Source organism: Parasteatoda tepidariorum, chromosome 11 (assembly GCF_982258835.1).
Source record: "Parasteatoda tepidariorum strain Cologne lab strain chromosome 11, Ptep-v5.0, whole genome shotgun sequence".
Classification (NCBI taxonomy): domain Eukaryota; kingdom Metazoa; phylum Arthropoda; class Arachnida; order Araneae; family Theridiidae; genus Parasteatoda; species Parasteatoda tepidariorum.
The window spans coordinates 34,012,592-34,036,390 of NC_141765.1; the positions used below are offsets into that span (position 1 = coordinate 34,012,592).

Genomic DNA, 23,799 nt, shown 5'->3' on the forward strand with positions numbered 1-23,799 from the left:
ATTTTTATTTCTTTAGAGTATCTTTTAAATTTTTTTTTTCGTAGAAACAAAAAGCTTGCTAATGTGTTTTAAAATATTTCACTCAATTTGTTATTCAGTTATTACTTTACACACATTTTTCGTATTTGTAAAATATGGTTATACGATTACACTAATCTCATAATTTTGTGAGCTGCTCTTAATTTTAATTTAGTAAAGACTGTAACTTCAGTAAATACAATTTAATGAAATTTAAATTCTATTTTTGGAATCAATGAAATATGAAACTAAACAGTACATCAAAATCCCACCAAGAATAACAATGATATTTTCCTTGTATCTGGATTTATCGTAATTGTGGACAACTATGAATAAAGAAATTTTTTTTACTATCATCTGAGTGTTTTGTGTGGTACAATCATAAGAAATTCGACATTTATAAATAATTCGAAAATTACTGTTTGCTTTAATAGTATTTGAGTTCTATCTGGACATTTACTGTAAATTATTTTTTCGTACTATTTCTTTCAGGGTTTGTTTTGAAATCACGAAGCAGTTAATCTCCATAAGAAATAATTCAAATGCTTAGTGCGAGTTTTTTCATTGCTAATCATGAATTCAGAATCATTTTACTGGCTCTGAATTCAAAATGAATTCTCTTGTCTTTCCACATTATAATGTATTGTTTTATTTCCGGAACATTTAACACTTTCTCCTTACACTTGCTATTTCAATTTTAGTTTTTAATTTAATAAAATACAAGATAATTTAATATTTTTCAAAACAATATAAGCTAAATTTTCAAGATAATTGTCCAACTGAATGAGAAGCTCAATTCCTGTACTCAATTTTAGTGGAAAGAAGGTGCTTTACATATCCACTTAAATCACCTTTTATAGTAAATAGAGTAATTTCGCCATGAACTTTAGTTCAGATTTCGATCAAGGTAGATCAATCGCCCCATACGGGGAGAAAATTTCTAGTAAAATTACCGTGCTATATGTTAATGCCATTTCTTATAAAAGAAAATAATAATAATTCTGGTTAATAAAACCAAAATATACGGTATTTAATCCATTCATTTGGAAATTTTTCCATTCCTATGATAACGGTTTATCAGAAATTCCGGTTCTTAAAACTAGAGTTCTTTTCACCAAACATTTATTAAAAAAAACAAAACTGAAAATAAATTTGACCGAATAAATGATTTTTATACCATGCTCCAAAGTATCATAATAAAATTACCAAATTTTAACACATTTACCAAATTTGATCACGTATTAAAAATTAATACTTTATTGCTAATTTTACCTAAATCATTACTAAAACACTTCCTTAAAAGTACCGAGCTTTTCGGTTTTCTCATTATGATATTCTAGTAGTTTTGACCATAACCTTTTTCTCAGATCACAATTATTTCTTTTATAGTAATCGTCATTATTGCATATTAATCGTATACTTTCGTATAATCTTATAGTTGTATAGTAATCATGTCATTTTTCAACGTATTGTAATTTAAGACATAATGTTGAAAAAATTATGTCTACTATTTTACATATATTGTACACTAACGCTGCTTCTGATTGTAGAATAACTGTAATTTTGCTCCAGAAAGGTATTCAAATTACGTTTTCATAAAAATAAATAAAAGAAAATAGTAAAACCTATTTGAATTGTTATCTACATGTCTTCACTGTCTCTTTTTTTTTTAAATCCAGCATGTAAAACCGTTTTGATGTTAATATGTTTTTATTTTATTATCATTTTTAAATCTTCTAAAATTTCTTATGCAATGCTTGCACTGTAAATTATTTTTTACTTTCCTCCAACTGTAATTGTATGAGAAATCTGAGCAAGAACTAGTCATTCCTTCATGCGTGCGTTTTTTTTTCCGACGTAGTTTTCTCTTTGTTATGCTCATTACAACTACCTTACTACTTTTTCATTTTATCCTGTTTCTGAAATCTTAAATCATAAAAACTTATTTTCTTCTAGAACCTTCCGGAAATTTATTTAAATTCTTTTTTTTTTTCATCACTCTTTCAGTCCTTGTTCTTTTCTGGTCTTTCTTCATGCTTGTGATACGCTTATTGTAATTACCATAAAATATACTGATTAATTATAATTTAACAACTTTAATTCCATGGAAATGAAAAAACAAAGCAAGTTTTTATAATCTTGAAGCAATTATCTCAAAAAATTCAAAATATTATTTTCTGAAGTTTTAGAATTGATAGTCTGTATTAAATTTAGTGCATAAAACAGCTATAAATATTATTTGAATCTAATTTTAATTACTTTCAACACATATTTTTTAAATTAAATTCGAAAAAAGAATTTCAAGGTTTTATAAAAATTTTATTTTGTGTTGTCATGTGTGAGGAAATTATATATTCTTAATTTTATTTATAGTTAATTAATTTTATTTAATTACTTAATGTATTTTATTTCATTACATGTTATCATTTCTACTTTGATTTTTATTTGTAATTGTAGCAGTAATTGAAATTGTAATTTTAATCTTTAAAATAAAAATTATTTTTATTTTTTATGAAAATGCTATATAATTTTAATTATTTCATTCAATAAAAATGGCGAATTAATAGTTACAATAAAACTTGGGAAACCTAAATATTATAATTTAGTTACTATGCCGAAAATTTAAACTTCTCTGACACTTGTGTATAATTATCTATATAATGAATCATCACAAAATGTATTTTTAAACTTTTTCAAAACTTTAAAGGCAATAAAAGAGTTTCCCGGTCTTTTAAAAACTTTTAAACTTAAATGGGCGTATATTCACTTTATACGGACAACAAATCTACTCTCTTAAAATGAGCGAGCGAAAATAACTCAACTTGAGTGCTATTTAACTCTTTCATCTAGATAAAACCGGCCTTCTCATCTTGAGTTAAAATCACTCAAGTTAAAGAGTTATATGGAAATAGCTCAATTTGAGTGAAAAAATTTTCACTCAAACTAGAGTTATTTTCACTCGAGCTTGAGTGATTTTCAGTATTACCTGAGTGGATCGTTTTCACTCAAACTTGAGTGATTTTAACTCGTGTTTGAGCGATTTCCAGTATTTCAGTTTGTAAATTGCAGTCAAAATTTTTACTATTGATATACAAAATGTTTGTATTTAGTGGTGCCATCTATCGTAAGCGATAGAATATACTATAGTTATTGTTTAAAAAAATTCCTTTTGATAGGAAAACCTTAGACAGGAATTTTTTTTGATCATAACTTTTATTGAATTTAAGTATCGAATTATACGGTATAGTACTTGTGAAAGTTTTCGCTGTGAGCACATCGACGCTGCGTATCCCGAGATTCGAACTCGCTGACCGTCTGTCGTGAGATTGACCGATTAACCCTCTCGGCTACAGTCCTGTGTCAAAACGGCTGCAAAGAAATAATTAATTTCATGAGCTGGGTCTTGTTGGTGAGGATAAAGTTTTTATTTGTTAAATCAAATAAGGGAAAAACACAGTTAAGAAATTTTTTCAGAGTTAACTGTTTGAATAGCTGCATTTTATGGTTATCCAATTGTTTTGATTGTATACGGTAAAACAACAATTAAAAGAATTGTTACTTAAGAGGGTTTTTTTTATGAAAAATTCCTAACCACTGTAGATTTGAGTTTTTTTTTCTTTCTCCTATGTTGTGTCATTTTTCTTTTAAGTTTAATTTCTAAAAATAAGGAGCTCTAAATGAATTTTTAAAGTAAGCATTTTTATAAATATTATGCTCATTTAGGTTCAATTGAAAATACTATGAGTTATTTTTTTTTCGAACAAATTTATTCGTTTAATTTATAAAGCTTTATTTTCAAACAATAAAAAATGTATATTGTTTTAAATTGCCTAAATTGTTTTGAGACAAATTTCTAAAACTAAGTGAAATTAATAAATTTTTGAAAAAGACGTTGGAAGTTAAAAAATCTGGATTAAATACCCTTTTTCAAACTCAATTTTGCAAACTCTTTTGACATAAATTTGTTTAAAATCCAAACTATTTATTTGTTTTGATTAGAAAAAAATAAGTATAATTTTTGTTCTGCAATAATCCTATCTTAGTATGAATTCGAATTAAAAAATTAACTAATTAACATTAACTACTTGACTTTACTTTAATATTGTTTTTACCATAAACTTTGCTCAAACATAGTTTTCTTAAGTCAAAAGGAAAGAAATAATAAAAATTTATAAAAACAACATTTTTAATAAAATTACTAAAATACAAAAATATTTAAATACCTAATTTTAGGCATATTTTAAACTAATTAAATTGCATCGCTTCTGAATTATAAATAATTACAATTATATCAAGTATGTATTTTATGAATTTTAACTATAATGAATATAGATAGTGAATGTTGTTTCCGTTATCAATATATATGCTTTGAATTTTTACCTAATTGTAAGAAATTAATATATAATAAAAAAGAAAAAAAAGAAAAAACATTATAAAAATTTAATATACCAGCCAGGAAAGCAAGATTGAAGACATCAAACTCTTTCAATTTTACAACAATGCAAAGTGACTGCAGTTTTTCTGCAAATTGATTAGAAAGTATACTTCTGAAACAATGACTGCATAATTTCTTCAAATTTACTGCAGAATGACCACGGATTTAAAGTTTCAGTTTTTTCTAAATTTATGATTTTAAAGTGACCTCACTTAAACTACAGTAATTTTGTAGACAATAGCTAAAAGATTTTTCGAAATAAATTACTGAGAAATTACTTCGCATTAGCTGCAAAATAACTGCAGTGTTTTTGCAGTTAAGATTGCACTACAAAAAACTTGCAGTTAACTCTAGAAAAACTACGAAATTACTTCAGTTCTGTAGAAAAACTACACTTCATTTTCAGCTGGGATATAGGTATATAAATTCAAGTTTAACTATATCTCCATAATAAATATTATTTTTAATTCTGCTTCTATTTTTTTACTGTTAATCTATAGCCATTGTAAAATTCTAATTTATTTGCATTTTCAAAAACTTTAATTAGCATTGTACTTTTAATTAAATATTAATTCTGCATTTTCAATTTTGCCTCAAAAATTGAACTTGAAGAAAAGTATGCCAGTAAGAACTTTTATGGAACTTTTATTAAACTTTTATTTAACAACAAAGGAAAAATAGTTTGTATAATGTGATAAATACTTCATGAAATACGAAGATAGTATTAATTCTGAATTCCAATTAAATAAAAGCTAAAAACAGGATAAAAACAGAAAAATTCAAAATACACCTCAATTTTTTTAAATATAAAATTTTTCACTTTTTCTTTGAATTATATATTTACAATAAAATCCATAGAACATCTGAAGATTCTGATTTGAATGAATGGATGTTGCAAATGTGAACTTTCATAAATTAAAGACAGTCAACTTTATTAATAGAAAACAATTTAAATAACAGCAATTATAGTCTGTATGAACAATAATTTCGTAAATATCTTTTATAAAAGAAGTACAGAATGATATGAAATTAATTATCCAGAAATGTTTCGTACCAAAATTATACATCAAAAAAACTAAAACATGGATATAAATTTATTATATTAAAATAAAATGTTAAAACTTTAATAGGAAATCTGAAAAAATTCTAGAACTCTTATCAGATATAATATATTTCCACATGCTTTGACAAAGATTCTAGCATGGAATCAGATTTTTTTAATATTCCATAATCATCCACATTTAACACTTTCAATTTTAATGAATTTTTTTGACAAATAATTTAAATAAATAGTACTTTATTAAAAAAACGCTGAAAACAGCTAATTTAAATGGAATGTGTATATAACACATTCAAAATAAAAGTATTTTCAAAATAAAAGCAACAAGGTATATCTACTTACTAAAAAGTAAAACAGTGTCTTCCTCAGAAATACCGCTGTGAGCTAAAAGTTGTTTTAGTTCTTCTTAATTCAAAATATTAAATGACATATTCTCCAGAAAAAAAAAATTAAACGTAAAATAAAAGCGAAGACATAATCTATTTAGATCACAGAACATAACAATTTTATTTAGATTTATTATCGTTTGCTTTTTAAAATAAAACGATAGAAATTCCAGCTTATATTTCGCACACAATTAAATAATAAATAAATCATTCAAGTTTGAGTTAAAAACACTCAAATATTGCTTAATAAATACCACTTAAGTTTGAATAAACGCAAAGCAAGAATTTCGCTCAAATAAGAATGTGTTTCACTCAAGTTGAGTTAAAAAATTTTAACTCTTTTTTGAGTAGGGGAAATAACTCTTTCGTTTTAAGAGAGTACAAAATATTTTACAATTAGCCCTTATTGCAATCGTTGTAAAGTTCTCTAGAAATGTTTTCTTTTTTTCTCATTTAGAATGGAAATAAAAATGTTACTCAAATTTTTAATATACATACAGCACTGTAAAAATTCCTGGATCAAATTATTTTAAAAAGTGATGGCACTCAAATGTGCCAGACATTTTACCGTAAAATCTATTTTTACCGAAAATGTTTACGGAATAAAAATCTGATATACCGTAATTTTAACAGTAATATTTACTATAAAATTACTGTAATTAAATAAATATTAATATAAAAATTACGGCGAAAAATGCTGGAAAATTTTTTTTTTTCAAGTAGAAAGGATTTTTACGGATACTACACTCAGGTAGCCAGTACTTTTTACCGTGATTTGATCCGAATTTCTTTCAGTGAATAAAGATATTTTTGCGCAGTTTGTTTCATCTTAATACAGTATATACAGCCTTCTTAACTAAATTTACATTCTTTTATATTTGCGTACAAAAAGATCTTTTAAACAAAAATGGAACAGCATTTAAAAAAAAATAAATTCATTTTAACTTTTTAAGCTTTTATCTATCCTCAGAAATAATTAGGAACAAAGAAATTCTTATTAATAATTAATTATGAGTTTAATTGGTCGGTGCATCAATGAAATGTAAATTATTAAAAATAAATATTTGCCTAGTTTGCAAATGTTACAAAATATACTCGTTGTACGTTTTGTTTCAAAATAACAAAATAAAATACAATTTAGAAACTTCCATGAACTTAGTAACAAAATGTCACTACGCTACCATTGTTTATTTCCTGAATAGCTTTTAAACAACTTAATTAGATGTGTAAGAATAAATGAAATATTCAAATAAACGTCTAAAAAGAGGATCAAATTTGAGAGAATCTGGATAATGACACTATTTAAGCCCATTAAGGAATTAAGAATTTGCTAAACAATGTTAACGTAATTCCGCGATATGCTCATTTTAATTTTAACAAATATATTTCTCTATAGACGATTAATGACAAGTATATTTCTCTATAGACGATTTTCCTTTAACTAATCTAATTTTAAACAAGTGAGCTTATTTAAAGCTGTTATACATAGATTTATGCACTTAAAAATATGTCTTAGTATAATAAATTAAACATTCACATCTTAAAAAAAAACTATAACAGAAAGTAGTTTTCTGAAAAATATTTTTTCGATCAGAGCAATAGTTTTTATGTATTCTTATTTACTTACTAACTTATTATTATTTTTATTTTGTTTAGCGTACTAATAGTCAAACTTGCAAATGTTTCAAAATCTACTTGTATTTTTTACAGAAAAATAACAAAATAAAATACATTTTAGAAACTTGCATAAACGTATTAACAAAATGTCACTAAGCTACCATCGTTTATTTCTTGTATAGCTTTTAACTAACTTAATTATATGGGAAAAGATAAATAAAATATTCAAATGAGTGGCTGAAAAGAGGGGTAAATATCGGAGAGTATAGATAATGACATTATTTAAGCCCATTAAAAGATCAGGAATTTATTAAACAATGTTGACTCAATTCTTCCATCTGTTTATTTTAATTTTAAAAAATACATTTATCAAAATACGACTAATGTATTTTCTTTAACTAATCTGATTTAAGCAAGTGAGCTTATTTAAAGCTTTTGTACTTTGATTTATTCACTTAAAAATATATCTTTGCATAATAAATTAAGCAATGAAATGTTGGAAATTAACTATAATTGAAAGTAATTTTCTAAAAATATTTTTTTATAATCAGGTCAACGGTTTCAACATTCTTTTAAACTTATCTTCATTTTACTTTACGAAAATAAGAATAGTATGAAAAAAGAGAAATATGGTTAAAAATACGACAATTAATAAAAAAACATTATTCTTTAATTTTTAAAAGCAAAAATGCACACCTTACATGCATCGTAAAAAAATACGAATCAAATTACGATAAAAAAATACTGGTACTCAGGATTCGCCGTCATTTTTTATTGTAAAATCCATTTTTACTTGAACATGTTACGGAACAGAAAAATCTGATATACTGTAAATTTTACAGTAATATTTACTGTAAATTCACTAAATCATTGTTATTAAATAAATATTAATGTGAAAATCACGGTATACAATTTTACGAAAAAAATATATTTTGCGGATGTTACCGTGGTCTTTACCGTAATTTGATAAGAATTTTTTTTGCAGTGTACTTATGAAAGCGGTTTAAAATGTTCAAAGGTCAAATAACAATTTAAAAACACTAAATAATTATGGATTTTTTTATTCAATTTTCTCATACCTATTTTTTTTCTCCAGATTACGTTTCTCTTTGACAACAGCTATCTATTCTTTATACTTTTAATAGAATACCATACCGTTTTTAAACATAACATTTAATAGATTCATAGTTTCTTAGCATTGTATTATTTACCTTACGAAGTTGTTTAAAATCTGATAACATCACACATTTGATATTCTTATTTGGTTTGTTTATGTTATAACATTTTTATTTCATTATCTTTTATTTCACCTTTATTTCCTTGTTTACATTTTTTATTATTTTAGCAAAAACTGTCTCTTTTAAGATAACATATGAATATATAATATCTAAAACAAAATATGGGCAAAATAAAAGCAGTAGGTAAAAAGAATGCACTTATGTACTTTTGGATGATTTTAAATATTATTTACGTATAGTTTTCCTCGTTTATATTAAATATTATTTTTAAATATATTGCTCGAAACACATTTACTAAACAGGCAAAATAATAGTCAGGCATATTTTTTATGTTGTATGGCAAAAAAAACTATTTTAGTTAGCTTAATATTAGGTTTTTTTACTGTTATTTGTTTTAAAAAAAAGTATTAATTTTTTTTGCGACAAATTCACGTGTTTCAAGAAATGCATATTGAAAGTGGCGAAAAATGTTTTTGGACTATCTTTTTTTAACTAAATTGAGTGTTTCAACGAATACGACATGAAATATATTTGTTTCTCCTATTACAAAAAAATAAATTTATGGTTGTTTTAAGCAAAAGAATAATATTGATATAAGTTAAAGATCTGTTCTTTGTTATTATTAGGTTTTATATCCTTGCAGTGAGTAAATATTTTATACATAATAAACTTTATTTATTTTTTAAAAATTTTTTTTTAACATTTTACGCTATTTTATATAAACACGATGTTTCATATTGTTTTTAAGGTGTTTACAACTGTGGATGAGTGCTTAAAGCAGACATGTTTCGAACTAGGAACTAAGTATATTTCCATTTTTTGCACGTCATATTTTTGAAAAATAATTTGTTGATACCAAACTGATTGTTTGTGAATTATAGTTAATAATCTTTTAAATGCTAGTTAATGGTTCAATACTACAGAAAAAATTTTATGCAATAGGCATTTTTTTAAATTGTTTAGCATAGTTGGCAAAAAAGCAATGGATTTTTATCAAAAAAATTCTATTTAAAAATTTTAAAAATATTTCTTTTGACAGTTACGTTTTCACGCATTATGAAGGAAAAAATGGGATTTTCATAACTTTGCTTAAAAATAATATTAAAAAAATTTATCAGAACTAGTCAAATACCTTAAAAATAAAAACTATTTAAAAAAAACACCTCAGGATTCCAGTAAAGGGCATATAATAAAGGTCATTATTGTCCTATGTTTTTTTTTAATATGAGTTTTATTGGGCGAAATGGAAAGTTTTTATTGCTTTACAATTCGCTTTAGTCTTTAAGTAAAAAGGGACATACCATTACGTTGCGTTGCGTGCTATGTTGAGCAATCGTAATGCTTTTAGTGCACGTAGACGCAGCTCATTTAGCAATAAAAATCATCATTATATCCTATATTTTATGACAGGTTTAAATAAATAATATTACCTGAAAACAAAAATTCTTTTAAAGAATTCTCAATGATTAGTAGTATATTTTTAAGAAAGCGGTTCAAAAATTTGCTTATTTTCCAAAATTGTTTTTCACTTAATAAACTTGACCAATAAAACGTGAAACAAGCAATTACAAAATAATGTTTTGAAGTTAGAATTTATTTCGTTTCATTTCATTCTATTTCATTTTCATACTTCTTAAAAAAAGATTGATTATGGGCTTTCTTTTGATAAACGAATAAAATTAATAAAGATGATAATAAAAAAAAATTAGATGTTGGAGGAACAACGTTTTGGATGTTGTATGTCGAAATATTCTATTCATTTTTTTTCCAAAACAAAAACAATCGAATCTTCATCCCGTTACACTACTTTCGTAACTTGGTTGTCGGTGCAAAGACTTTGTGCCCAGGTGTCATTCTAATATAAGTTTTACATATTTATTAACTTCGTAATTTCATTCAATTCTTAAATTCGTATTTTATTCTCAGCCCTTTTCTCAATAAATATAATTTTTCAGTGTAGGCGCAATACAACCCTATGACAAATTCAATTTTTTATGTATTGTGATGCACGTCTGCGAGAACTTAGTATCATTTTGGGGGGATTTTCACCGTTTGCCAAATTGTTCAAATAAATTATCTTTGTTTATTAAACTAGCTCTATTGGCTTGACTTTCGATAAAGTTATTCTCGATAAATCGGCAAGTAGTGGATATCTCTATTTGGAATGACTATTGCTACTCGTTCTCATTAATGTTAAAAAAAGTAAAAATATATTTTAGCACGTCCTCCAAAAACGATTATTTTAGAACAAACGTTATGTTTAAAAGCAAATATTTTGATTACACTCATCAAAGTTTTGATAATATTAATATGTAAAGTACACATTATGCTAGGCGAATGTTTGTGCTAGCGCAATTTTCACTATTTTTTTTTCTAATTACTGCATTATAAGAAAGAAGTAAGAAATCTCACTAATGTAACGCATATAAAGCTATTTTGCGCTAAATTATTTAATAATAGAGTTAAGGTTATTCCCATCAAAAGATCGGTAATTTGAAGCTTGGCGTATAATTATTTCAATAAAAAATTTGCTCCTTTAAAAAACCAGTCAAAATATTTATTTTTAAAATAAAACTTTCTGATCAAATAACGTTTATTAGGACATAATTGATTAAAACTTATACCTAAGAAGCATTTCCAATTTGGAAAATATTTTTAAAGTAGGAAAACGGAGTTATGTATGGAGCAATATATAATGAATTATCACTTATTGTTGTACACAATAACATTGTACATCATTTCCTGCATCATAACTAATAACTAATTACAGTTACATGATATTTAATAGATAATTTCAAAATTATGTTAAATGCAAAATTTTGCATTTATTGCATTCTCTTTTTAAGCTTAAATTTTTTAATAAAAATTTTTTTTTAGCGTAATTTAAAGTTTTTACTTAAATATAGCTATTAACATCACGATTTGTGTGTTTGTAATATACTTGTAGTTATTATTACAAGGAGTTTCAGCACATGAGAGATCATACTTTAAATCATGAAAAAAGAACGTTCAAATATTTGACTGGTCTGTCCATCCAACCGTAAATGTTATGGTAAAGAACATACTTTACTTTTACGAGTTTTTAGCTACTTACAACTAACATGGTTTCAAAACCATAAAAAGAAATTTAAATGGACATTTGAGATAGTTCAGAAGCTATATGGTGCTGCCATCTATGCGTGAAAAAGAGAATCGTATTCTAATAGCCCAGGGTCACAAATTAGGGAGTACAGGACACTAAAAACTCTTCATGTGTTGAAAGAAATTTATGAAATATTGGGGTGTCAACGCTGGGACTCAAACCCCCGTTCTGTCGGTCATGAGATTGACAGATTAGCCTTCTCGTTTATAATATTTACCCATCTGCAAGCTACTACGTGACTGCATTAGATGGGTCTAGTTGGTGTGCTAAAATTCTGGTTGTTTAACCGTATTCAATGAAAGCAGTTAATAAACGGTTTTTCTCACAATTAACAGCTTGAATACCATCTTATTAATGATGATTTGGCTGGTTTGCTTGAATAATCAAAATAACAATTAAATAAATTGCTATTTAATAATTTTTTTTAGAAATTTCTAACAGTGTGAGTATCGAGTAACAATAAAACGTAAATATGTATTAATAATGCGAATGTGTATTTTTTTATTAATAATGCGTACCTCAGAGGATGAAGCGCTCGCCTCTAATTGAGGTGCGACATGTTCGATCTCAAATATGATTGGTCGAGGCGCATTCTACTTCAGACTCACACCGGCCACAATGTTGGTGTAAAATATCCTCCATGGTTGACAAATCATGGATTAGAATACCTTTGACGTCTGCTTAACCAAGGGAGGCTCTCGTCGTTTTCTTTTAGGTTTAACGCAAATTTGTATGAGTTGAATCAAAAAGTTCTTAGCGAAGACTTGTACCAATGCTTGGCACAGGAGTTTATGTCTGGAGTTGTTTTCTAGGTTGAATTTAAAGATACAAGGAATCAAAATTGCAGAAGCAAAGTTGAACTTTGATAGTCGTTGTTGTTGTGGTTCATTTAGGTCGCACTAGAGCTGCATAATGGACTATAGGCGACTGTCTGGGAAACATCCCTGAGGAGGATCCAAAGACATGCCATCACAATTTTGATCCTCTGCCGAGGGGATGGCACCCCCGCTTCGGTAGCCCGATGACCTGCACGTGAAGTTGAGCAGTTTACGGTAGATAGTTTATCGAGGACCAATACCGCACACACTCGGTCCCTATGCAGACTGATCCAAATGGACACCCATCCGCACACTCGCAGCCAGTGATGCTTGACTTCGGTGAGCCGCTGGGAACCGTGTCTTAAAGGTCAGTTCACTGCGGGACGAACTTTGATAGTCATAAACCCAAAAATGGGTCGATTGTTCAATGCCGGTTATGAAAGGAAAATAAAGTTATAAAATATCTAATTATAAATATTTCATTTGAATAATATCACTGTGGAAATTGAAAAATGTTAAGTAAATGGAATAATTTTAATTAAAACAGTAGAAATAGTAAAAATACTCTAAATAAATAATCAAACCTTTCTAACGAAGAAGATGATTCTTTTAAGCAGTAAAATATTTACCCCTGAGATTGTCAAATATTTTCTAAAAAGTTTTTACAAATTTTTAAGACTGAGTTTCCACAATTACTTTTTGAAATAGGAGAATTTAACTTATAGAAATAAAATGTGAGAGAGTCGTCTCTCTTCTGATTGTCATACTCTTTTCTGAGAAAGAAAATATATATGACATATGTCAAATTAGTCATATACGTCAAATATGACATTTTGATCACGAAAACAGCATCGTAATATTAGACTTCGATCGCCATTCTTATTATCTGCACGTTTGTCTTTTTTTACATGACATTCAAAATATGTATTTTTCTTCTTAAATCAAATCTATTTATATGCGTTTGTTGCAAGAACATGTTAGCAAAGAATTTGAATCAAAAATATTTTTGTAAACAATTAACGTGACTAAATATTTGAAAAACTCATCAGAATGTGGAAGTTGAATGCGTTATTTATAAGATAATATACAATAATAAATATAATTTATGCTTAAAAAGTATACATTGAGTTTTACTTTTATTTTTCAACTAAGCTAGGAAGTCAATAATTTTTAGCTAAAAATATAAATAACTTACATTAAATAATAATATTTTGAGCGATAGCCAGCGAGTAAGATACAACCAAAACTAAGTATGTGTTATATATTAGATTCATATTTAATCATTCACTAAGATTTAAATTAAACATTTAGCATCTATCATTTAAATATATAACACACGAAACAATAATACACTAATAAATGATTAAAATCACATAAACATCACATAATAATTTTGCAATAAGTCCTCAAGGCTTGATTTGAATTATATTGTGAATCGATTTAATGTAACTGAGCAAGGTATTGATACTCTCTGACGAAATTTAACATTTAATTACTTGATCACCGATTATAAATTATTGTTCAGTAACGTGTTCATGAATAAAAAAGGATCTATTTTATTTAAGGGTTTATTGATTATTTGTTTTGAATTAAAAACAGACAATTCTTTTTAGACATTCAAATAAAACTTTAAAAACGAGATAAAATTCACAATTAGGCTATTTTATTATCTAGTTAATAAACCTTAATCCAGCTATGCAATTTACGCTACTAGATGCATACAAGTGTTATTAAATGTTTTATATAGCAAAAATAATAATCATTCAGCTATTAAAAGTCATTTTAAAAAAATTAATATCAAATAGAAAGACTTAAATATTTTGCGTAATTAGAATTTAAAATAAATATTTTTTTTAATCAAAGACTTGATTGATAATTAAAGACTTGACATAAGTAACAGTGTTTATTAATAAACCTATGATGACTTTATTTGTAAATAAATGTTAACTATTGAATAATAATTAAATTAATTTATACACTTAATTTAAACTTAGTTTAAAATGCATTTGCCAATTACGTTTATAAAAGTTACTTATAACATATTTTCATTAATTATATGAATTAAGAACATTTAGGTTCGAAATATATTACCTTTGAATTTCTTTTTTAAAAGGGTCAAATCAATATTTAAAAATATACAATTACTATCTACAATATTTTAAGCTATAATTAGTGTTAAATATCACTCCAACATCACATGTTTAAGCCAACAAAAGACGAAGATTAGCTGTAAATCAAATCACTCCTCTCTTTGTTAATTTAACTCTTCCGAAAATTTTTAACTGAAATTATTCATCAAATCAAACGGTGAATGAAACATAAGGAAATTCGAGAAACACTAAGAAAAACAATTTAAAAAAAGTACGGTGGTTTTAGTTATAAAAGTAAAATCATCCGCTGTGATAAAACACAGGATCAAGTTTTGTCTTGGCATTTACGATGGTTCTTGTTCAATGCATCCAAACAGCTGAATACTTTTCTTCTTTACTAATTTTATTTATTTGTATTATGCGATTTTTGCGGTGTTTATTCTAGAAAAAGGTTGAACCTCACTTTTTTGAACTCTTATGATTTTTTTTAATGAAACATATACATTAATTTCAAGCTATATATAAAAATTTAAGAAAAAGATCTTTTATACCATAGAAAAAGAATTAATAGTTTAAAAGAACTATTTAAAACTTTTTATATTATATTTAATTGCTTTTAATACCCTGATGCTTTGCATATTTAGACCTGATCATTGTATGGAAAATAGACTTTTTAAAATATTTTTTATTTCAGAACTTTGTTTAATTTAAATTTCCTGAAGATTTTTTTAATTTATTTTAAATAAACATTAATAAATAAACATTTAAATAAAGACATACTTTATAAAATGTCAACTTAAAAAAAAGAAAAATGCTAAAAAATTTACATACCTTCTTGAAAGAAACAAAAAAAAAAAATTTTCAGCAGCGCCTCTCCATGCCAAACAAATAATTAGATAAAAATTCTTAGCGCACTGGGCTCTACAATCACTGTCAACTTGTTTTCTACCTTGAATGAACGCGCTCTAAAATTCCATCACTACAAAAACAGTTATTGATCCAAATTTCCTGTCACCTGTCCGAAACTTGCTAAAAAATTATCTCTCCTTCCAAGAAAAAATTTCTTTTAGTAATTTTTTATGAAATATTTCTTCCTGAATTTTAATCATTTTGCCGAAAAATGCTCCACAAGTTTTGAATTTTGCATGCCAATCGAAACTTTAATCTATTGGCTGATTTCTTCAGGTGTTTTTCTCGTTCCTCATCACTCGCTCCTCCTCGTAAGAGAACGTAGAGATGAACATCTTTTCCGCCAACCTACGATTAGCTATCTTTGAGGATAGAACGGATTCCCGCGAACCTGGGAAAAGGGTTGCTGCTTTTCAAAATCACGTTTCACTGCCAAGTTGGCATGTAAACATCGAGCCAAATAGCGATAAACGAATAACTTTCAGTGAAAAAATTCCATTTTGCGCACGTCGGCTAGAATATTCCATTCATAAATTTATAGGTTACAAAGCTTCTGTTCTTCGAGAAACAAAAAGAGGGTTTTAAAATCGTTGTTTTCAAAATATCAATCAAAACAGGATAATGATTGAGTTAAATGTTCGTTGAAATTTAATTAAATCAAATTGAATAGTAGTTTTAAGCGTCTAATTTAATTTATTTGCTAAGATAAATATTTATTTTTTCTAATTAAATGAATTTCATTCGAAAACATATTTTCCTGAACATTGCCTACACATTTTAAATTTTAAAAATAAATTAATTTGAAATAAATTTCAAATTCAATCGTTTTGTGATGAAACATTCTGTAATTAAGTAAATATTTATCTAAACACATATTTGCTTGATTCCGACAAATCAATCAACCATTGACAAAGTATAAATTATTAGACATTAAATTTTCTCAATATATGTGGTAAAGAAAAAATATTTCTGTAATCTTCTGCGTTAGTTATTAAGAAAATGAACAAAAACGTCAAAAATAATACAAAAAAGGTCAGTTCCACATCGAGTATACTTATTCTCTATAAAATGAAATAATAATAAAATTATTTTTGAATTAATATTTTAAAGATAAATAAATCATTACTGTTGGCAAACTAATTAAATTGTCTTACAATGAAAATTGCTCCAGTTTCTCCTAAATGTAAACTGATACACAGTGGAAGAATACCTTTAGTTAGAATAATTAGATTTCTAAAAAGACAATTGCATTTAAAGCTTACTAGTTATTGATTGGAAAGAATTTACAGTAGAATAAAAGATAAATTTAAGAAAATTTATTTCAGCATTTTACATTCAAAACTAGAGTAAATGAATTAAAAGAGTTTTTTTAATAATTAATTATGTATACTTTATTAGAAAAATAGTTCGAAAAATGATAATAATACCTATGTTATTTTGTCCCCATAACTTCCAACAATACATTCTGAACATTGCTTTTTCCTAAGGATGCAACTCAAAAAGCTGTCTCCGTGCGTGATTTTTAGGGGGTTAAGGAAAAACTTTGAATGTGCTCACTAATTTCCCTAATTTTCGAAAATCTTATTTTTCTTAAATAAAATTGCCAAATCTCTGTGTAGTAAAAGTATTTGTAACAAAAAATGTTTTACAAACAGCAAAAAATACAGATCAAAACTACCTAAAATGACTAAAACGGTTTGGTCAAAACTACCAGAATATGGCAAAATTCACCATATTTCTGGCTCAGTGGGAACATCAAAACACGCGTTAACTTTTACTAAAGCGCTTTTTAACTTTTACTAAAGCGTTAACTTTTACTAAAGGTTTTGGTACAATTAACAATAAAATACGGTTTTATAATGTGGGATAAAATTTGGTAATTTTATCATGATACCTTAGAGCATGGCATGAAAACCATTTATTCGGTTAAATTTACTTTCCTGTTTTGAATTTTTCACTATGTGTGTGGTAATAATAAATGTAATTTTGAAGCGCAGAATTTTCGATAAACTGTTACCAACCATTTGAACGGGAAAATTATCAAATTAATTTTTTAAATAGTGCATATTTTGGTTTTATTAACCGTATTTTTTTAACTAGAAATGTCATTATAATACAGTGAGTAGATTTTTAGAATTTTTCTTTTCTCCGTGCAAATTCTTTGACCTAGATTCTAAAGTTCTAACCTTTATTTTTCAAGGTTTGTAGATTTTTTTTTGCAGTGCACTAATAAAAATTAATTTTCATTTCACAATATATGAAGTGTTCTGTAAGGTCTCATTCATTATTGATATCCTAACGAACACATAAAACACATAAAATAAAAATTCTGGTGTCTCATAATTGAAAGCTTATGCAAATGGAGACAAGTCATTTACATAAATAAAATAAAAACTCCAAGAATACCACTTCCCATAAAAAGAAACAGAGGTTAGAAAGAGGTAACTATATCTATCATGGTATGCTGGAGGTGAGGTTCTTCAATTAGAAACTTTTTGTTCTGGAACAAGCCCAATAATCCTCAAAGTGATCAATTGCGATCAGTGTTAAATCAAAACATACCACGCGCCAAAAAAGAAAACGAAAAAAATAAAGTGATTCTTTGATTTCAATACGCATATTTAATTGTAGTTTTAAGAAAATTTTCAAAGAAAAAAAACCTTCAGTTGCTCAATCTTGATAAATAAGCAATGGGCTAAACTCTATCTAAAAAAGAGAATTTAGAGAAATACTTTTTTTTCTCTTTATATCTTTAAATTGTGTATGAAATGAATGTAACAGATAAAAACAAAATGGTGCTCCTTCATATACTGCAAATATTGCCGAACATTATTTCAAAAATAATCCTTCTGATTTTTTGCCAAAAGATAAATGCCCTTCAAGCTCCTTGAGACATAATCCATTGGATTATCTTGCTTGTGGTACATCTTATGAAAGCTGACTGATGTTGTATGCACAAATTAGAGCCATTTTGTGGAACTTTATAGAGCAAGTATACGAAGAAATTCCGATGGCTGCTTTTTTTCTGATAGAAAGCTTGTAAAACACGGAAAGGTAGAATTACACCTACCCACTATATATGTAATACTGTTTTTTGTTTTTTCTGTAAATGAAACCAATTTATTTCGAAATACTACTCTTAAATTTTTAGTTCAAAACTATGTGAGAGTGCAGTGTATCATAAAACTGCAACGCATATAATCCAAAAAAAAATTCTTAACTTAAACTAAATTTTTATTTCAACTCGCCATTTTCAAGAACAAATAATATTTTTAAAAATATGCCAATGCTACTGCCAAGAAAAGCTCTTAGATAACTCAGCAGGCTACTTTCAAACAAAGTGAATAAGATTCAACTTTTTGAGTTACATATTTGCCAAACTTTCTTAACTTTTTATTTTTATTCTTCTATTTTTCATTTTCTTGCCACAAATTCAGCTCTCAGCCATAGCTATTACTATTTGTCAAAAATAAGAGAGTAAGGAAATATATACTGTCCAAACTGCTATTCTACGGGTGGAAGAATTACCAAAATAAACCTTGTCTTAAACATACTTTGTCAATAGTGCTTTCTAGAATATTTTTTATTATTGTCTGTTGAAGAAAATATAAAATGTTTTGCTATTAGCATTACAACGTATCCTGCTGTAACTTTGAAAATATTCTGAAAACTTTATACAAATATTCTATTTGATTAAACTGTTTTACTGGTTTACTAGTTAAGTGCACTCAGATGTGAAAAATACTATTTTCGGCATTTTCAGTAAAATCAGCTCAACGTTGAACTATAACATAGGTACATTAAACCGTAATACAACGTAAATATGTTGCAACTTTTATAAGGTGTTGATTCTGGCCACGTGTATTCTAGCTAAACCACTGTATTGTATAATCAAGTTAAAGAAGTAAGACAGTATGTTTAATGCTATCACCATATTAAGATTGCTGTAAATTTGAACTACATTGACGTGAAGTTTGTGTCAGTGTAATCGAATGGCTAAAGTCATTGCCCTAACGAATTTAAGACGCAGGGTTTTCAGACTTTTTGAGCCGAGTAAGCTCAAGGTAACCAACTTCTCCAGAGGACAGTTCCGTACCTGGGATCTCTGAAGAGAACAGAACCTGCGCTGACACAAATTAACGTCAATATAATGATTCAAGGCACTGCAACATTTCTAACAATTTAGATATAAATTCATAGTTCATGTTTCTTAGACATAAAATTTATTAAAATGTCTATTATTATAAAAATATACTTTAAAATTAAGCAATTAATTTTAAATGCGTAATCTATTTAATTTTATTCTATCAATATTTTGAGTTGATCAACCCATAATAATAGTAAAAATTGACTTTTCCTATGAAAACCAGTTGAGCTAAACTATCTTATACCTTTTTGAAATTAAGTATATTGCTATTAGGGCATGAGCTTTAAATTAGTTTTACTTTCGCAATTATTTATGTAAGGTCTTCTTTATATGAACATTTATTTGATTTTTTCGGAAAGAGCAATCGGTTTTAAAGAAAATTACATTGCAATCATCTGTTTCTTTCTGCTATACTTTTTTCACAATAAATTTTTTGAAATAGCTGTGTTTAATGTGTATTGATTAAATAATTAGCTCGCATAGATACTTTCAAATGACTTCAGTTCAATAAAATTATTTTGAATAATATTTTTTTAGGAAAGGATTAGTTACTATAATGAGAAATGATTTTCATTTTTTTCTACTCGTTAAAATTTTAATTTTTATTAGGAAGGCAACTTTAACAGATGTTTACTTTTAGACAGTTTTGAAAACTGTGTTTTAATGAAATTAATTTGTTGTAGAAAAAATTTTGATATTTCTTTTTAGAAAAAATATAAAACTTGAGTTGAATATGATATAATATTTATAATATAATATTTATATTTTAATGTTTGTATTATAAAATAATATATATATTTACAAATATTTATAATATAATAATAAAATATTATTAATAGTTTGAAATCTATATACACTGAGTGACCATTTTATTGCAATTAATTCCTACACGGAGAAAAAAAATCTGGTAAAATTACCGTACTGTTTGGTAATGACATTTCTGGAAAAGTAAACTATAATTCTGGTTAATAAAAAACGAAATACGCGATAATTTAAACCATTCATTTAGTAATGCCATCTATCGGGAATGTGGCCGTTGCCAGCTCTAAAGTATCATTATAAAATTACGACATTTCGCCGCATCTATAAAATTTCATCACATATTATAAAACTATATTTTATTGTTAATTTTGCAAAAATCATTCCTAGAGTTCTTCGGTAAAAACTACCGAGCTTTTTGGGTGTTCCCATAGAGCCAGAAATATGGTAAATTTTACCATAGTGTGGTAATTTTGACCATACACTTTTTCTCAGTCTACATAACTTATTAGGCCACCCTTTCTCTTTGAATACAATCTTGATTCATTTTGGCATAAGCTGTTCGAGACGTCAATAGCTCGTTTATTACCCATTCATAGCACTTTTCAATAGTGTGAGACTAGATAGTTATGAATCTAATTGACGCGTGGCTCCTTCAACTTCAACTCACAAATGCTCAATAAGATTGAGATCTGGTTATCATGGAGGGCAATAAAGTGAAGTCTTCATCATATTCCTGAAGCCAATCTTTCCAATTCAAGTAGTGTAACAGGTGGAATTATGCTGTTAAAGTGCCCCTCACCACTGGAATAAACCATCAATATTATTTCAATGGCGTACGAGCAGATAGCTCTTAATAATAGCGCCTTTAGTGGAATGCATTCTGAACCTTGCAATCCATGGGTTGCTTATGATATACTCTACCTCCCCGTAAAATTTTAAACCAATATTTTTGGGACACCTTGCATAACACTTAAAAAGGTAGTGAAAGAGCAATAAATTGTTTTTTTTTTTTCAATTTATTTTAACTATCAAATCATTTTGCTTGTTTTTGTGCACTAAAAAAAAGTATAGTCAATATTACCCGAATAAGGTAAAATTCTCCTTGTGTCTGGCTTTATGGGAACACCCGAAAGGTCGGTAATTTTTACCGAAGCGCTTTTACATTAATTTTGGAAAAATTAACAGTAAAGCATGGTTTTATAATATGTGATAAAATTAATACCCTAATTAGCCTTCATTCGGTTAAATTTACTTTTCAGCTCTGTATTTTTAATAAATGTGAGGTAATAAGAACTATAATTTTTAAAACCAGAATTTCCGGTAAACCGTAACGATATGAACGGAAAAATTACCAAATGAATCGTTTAAATACCGTATATTTTGGTCTTAAACGAAATTCTAGTTTTTTTTTACGAGAAATGTCATTATAATGCAGAACGCTAATTTTTCATAATTTTTTTCCTCCGTGTGTTATTTATTTATTGCAGTAGTCCAATTTTTTTTATTACATTTATTAAATTACTAAGTAAGTCTTAGAGTAAATGTAATATACTACCACTGGGAAAATTCTTCGAACTAAAATGGAAAAGTTGACAGCTATACGATGAATTCTTCTTAGATTAAATACATTAAATACAATCAAGATAGAAAAAATTTAAATGTGAAGCACGAATAATTATAAAGTTTTTCATGCTGTCTTTAAGAACAATATTTGTGGAAATAAATTCATCTCATTTATTATAAATTTTATGAGCTGTGGGATGTAGGTAATTCTCTCCTCACTTAATATTTTAAGTTTTATGATCTATTAACAAACGCAATAAAAAATGTTTTTTATTACTCTATCTTCACATTTGAGAGCAATAATACTTTAAATATAATATTAAAATAGGTAAACTATTATGCTTTGCTCTTATGAGATGTTATATGGTTGTTCAACTTAACGTTAAGTTAACAATTTAAACGATAAAGCATATTCTAGAAAGAAAAAAATCTGCCTCTAAATTTAAATATCCAAGACATTGCTTTTAAAAATGGGTCCTTTATTTAACTATGTTTTTGAATAGATTTTAATCAAGTTCTCTACGTTTTCTTTTTTGACCTTTAAACTAATCCACTTTACTTCATGAATCTTGCGCTTTTATTTGTCGAGGGATTTTATATTCCTCCTACTCTTTGCTCTAAAGGTTTTCCTTCTAAAGAAACGAGAAATATTTTCCTTAGAGACTAAGAGCATTCTGAAAACCCCAAAAAGATCTTTCCGTCTTTGGAAAACGATTCTTTTTCTCTACATAATTAAAGAAACTTACTGATAAAGTGACAGGTTTTGACTTTAAATACTGGCAACTTCCATCGTATTCCCACTTCTACAAACATGGAATTTTTATCGAAGTTTGTTTTTGAATTATTTTATTAAAATTTCTCTTTAGGGATAAGAAACGGAGGAAAAACTATTTTAAGGGTCTTGATTCTTTCGAGATCCGGTTTGATAAGTTAAACAAGGTCATTATTTTAAAATTTAATCCAAAATAGCAAATAAATTTTTTATTTTCGAAAAAAAGTAATTTTTTTTTGTTATTATTATGTGTTTTGGGTGTTTTTTAGATGTGTAGTATTATCATTTGAAAAAAAATACACTGTCATTACTTTTATTTTTTTCTAAAAAATAACGTTATGCATTTAAATATCTGCAAATAGAATTGTAAAATTTAAAATGGGATGATGTAGTATATAAAACTGAATAACTGTTTAGTTGAAAATATAATTGTCGCTACGTTTGATTGTTTGACTAAACATTTCGCATTTGTGAAAGTTTGTTGAAAAACGGAAAAATCCGGCAGGAAAAAAAGTGAAAGAGCGTTTTTTATTTTTTCGTCGTCGCATATACTTTGTAGGCTAATTACATTGGGGGAGAGGGGGGAGCAAGTTATTTTCTATTTTCCGTTGCATGAGAATTTTTAACGGATCATAGATATTTTCACATTGCTGATTTCAAATCTGCAATCGGTTTCTATCTCCAAGCTACAGTTTTTTTTTTTAAATAATATTTTAGTCTATTTTAAAAACGTCGTATACAACAAACGGTCACATAAATATTACGACAAACCTCTGTAGAATTTAGGGCATATCATCGGGATTAAAATTACGTATCAACCCATAGCCGAAAATGTTGCCGTA

General features: G+C 26.8%; 1 protein-coding gene across 4 annotated transcripts in view; it reads right to left on the reverse strand.

Moving 5' to 3' along the window:
• Positions 1-16,105, reverse strand: part of LOC107450089 (transient-receptor-potential-like protein) — a 202,090-nt gene extending 185,985 nt beyond the window's left edge. For 2 of the 4 annotated variants that reach the window (XM_043042127.3, XM_071187495.2), the window contains exon 1: positions 15,636-16,076. The gene's annotated coding sequence lies outside the window, so the exon portion shown is untranslated. Of the gene's footprint in view, positions 1-15,635 lie in introns of all 4 variants that reach the window. The other 2 variants (XM_071187496.2, XM_071187497.2) reach the window with 2 other exon arrangements.
• Between the last annotated feature and the right edge of the window lie 7,694 nt (positions 16,106-23,799).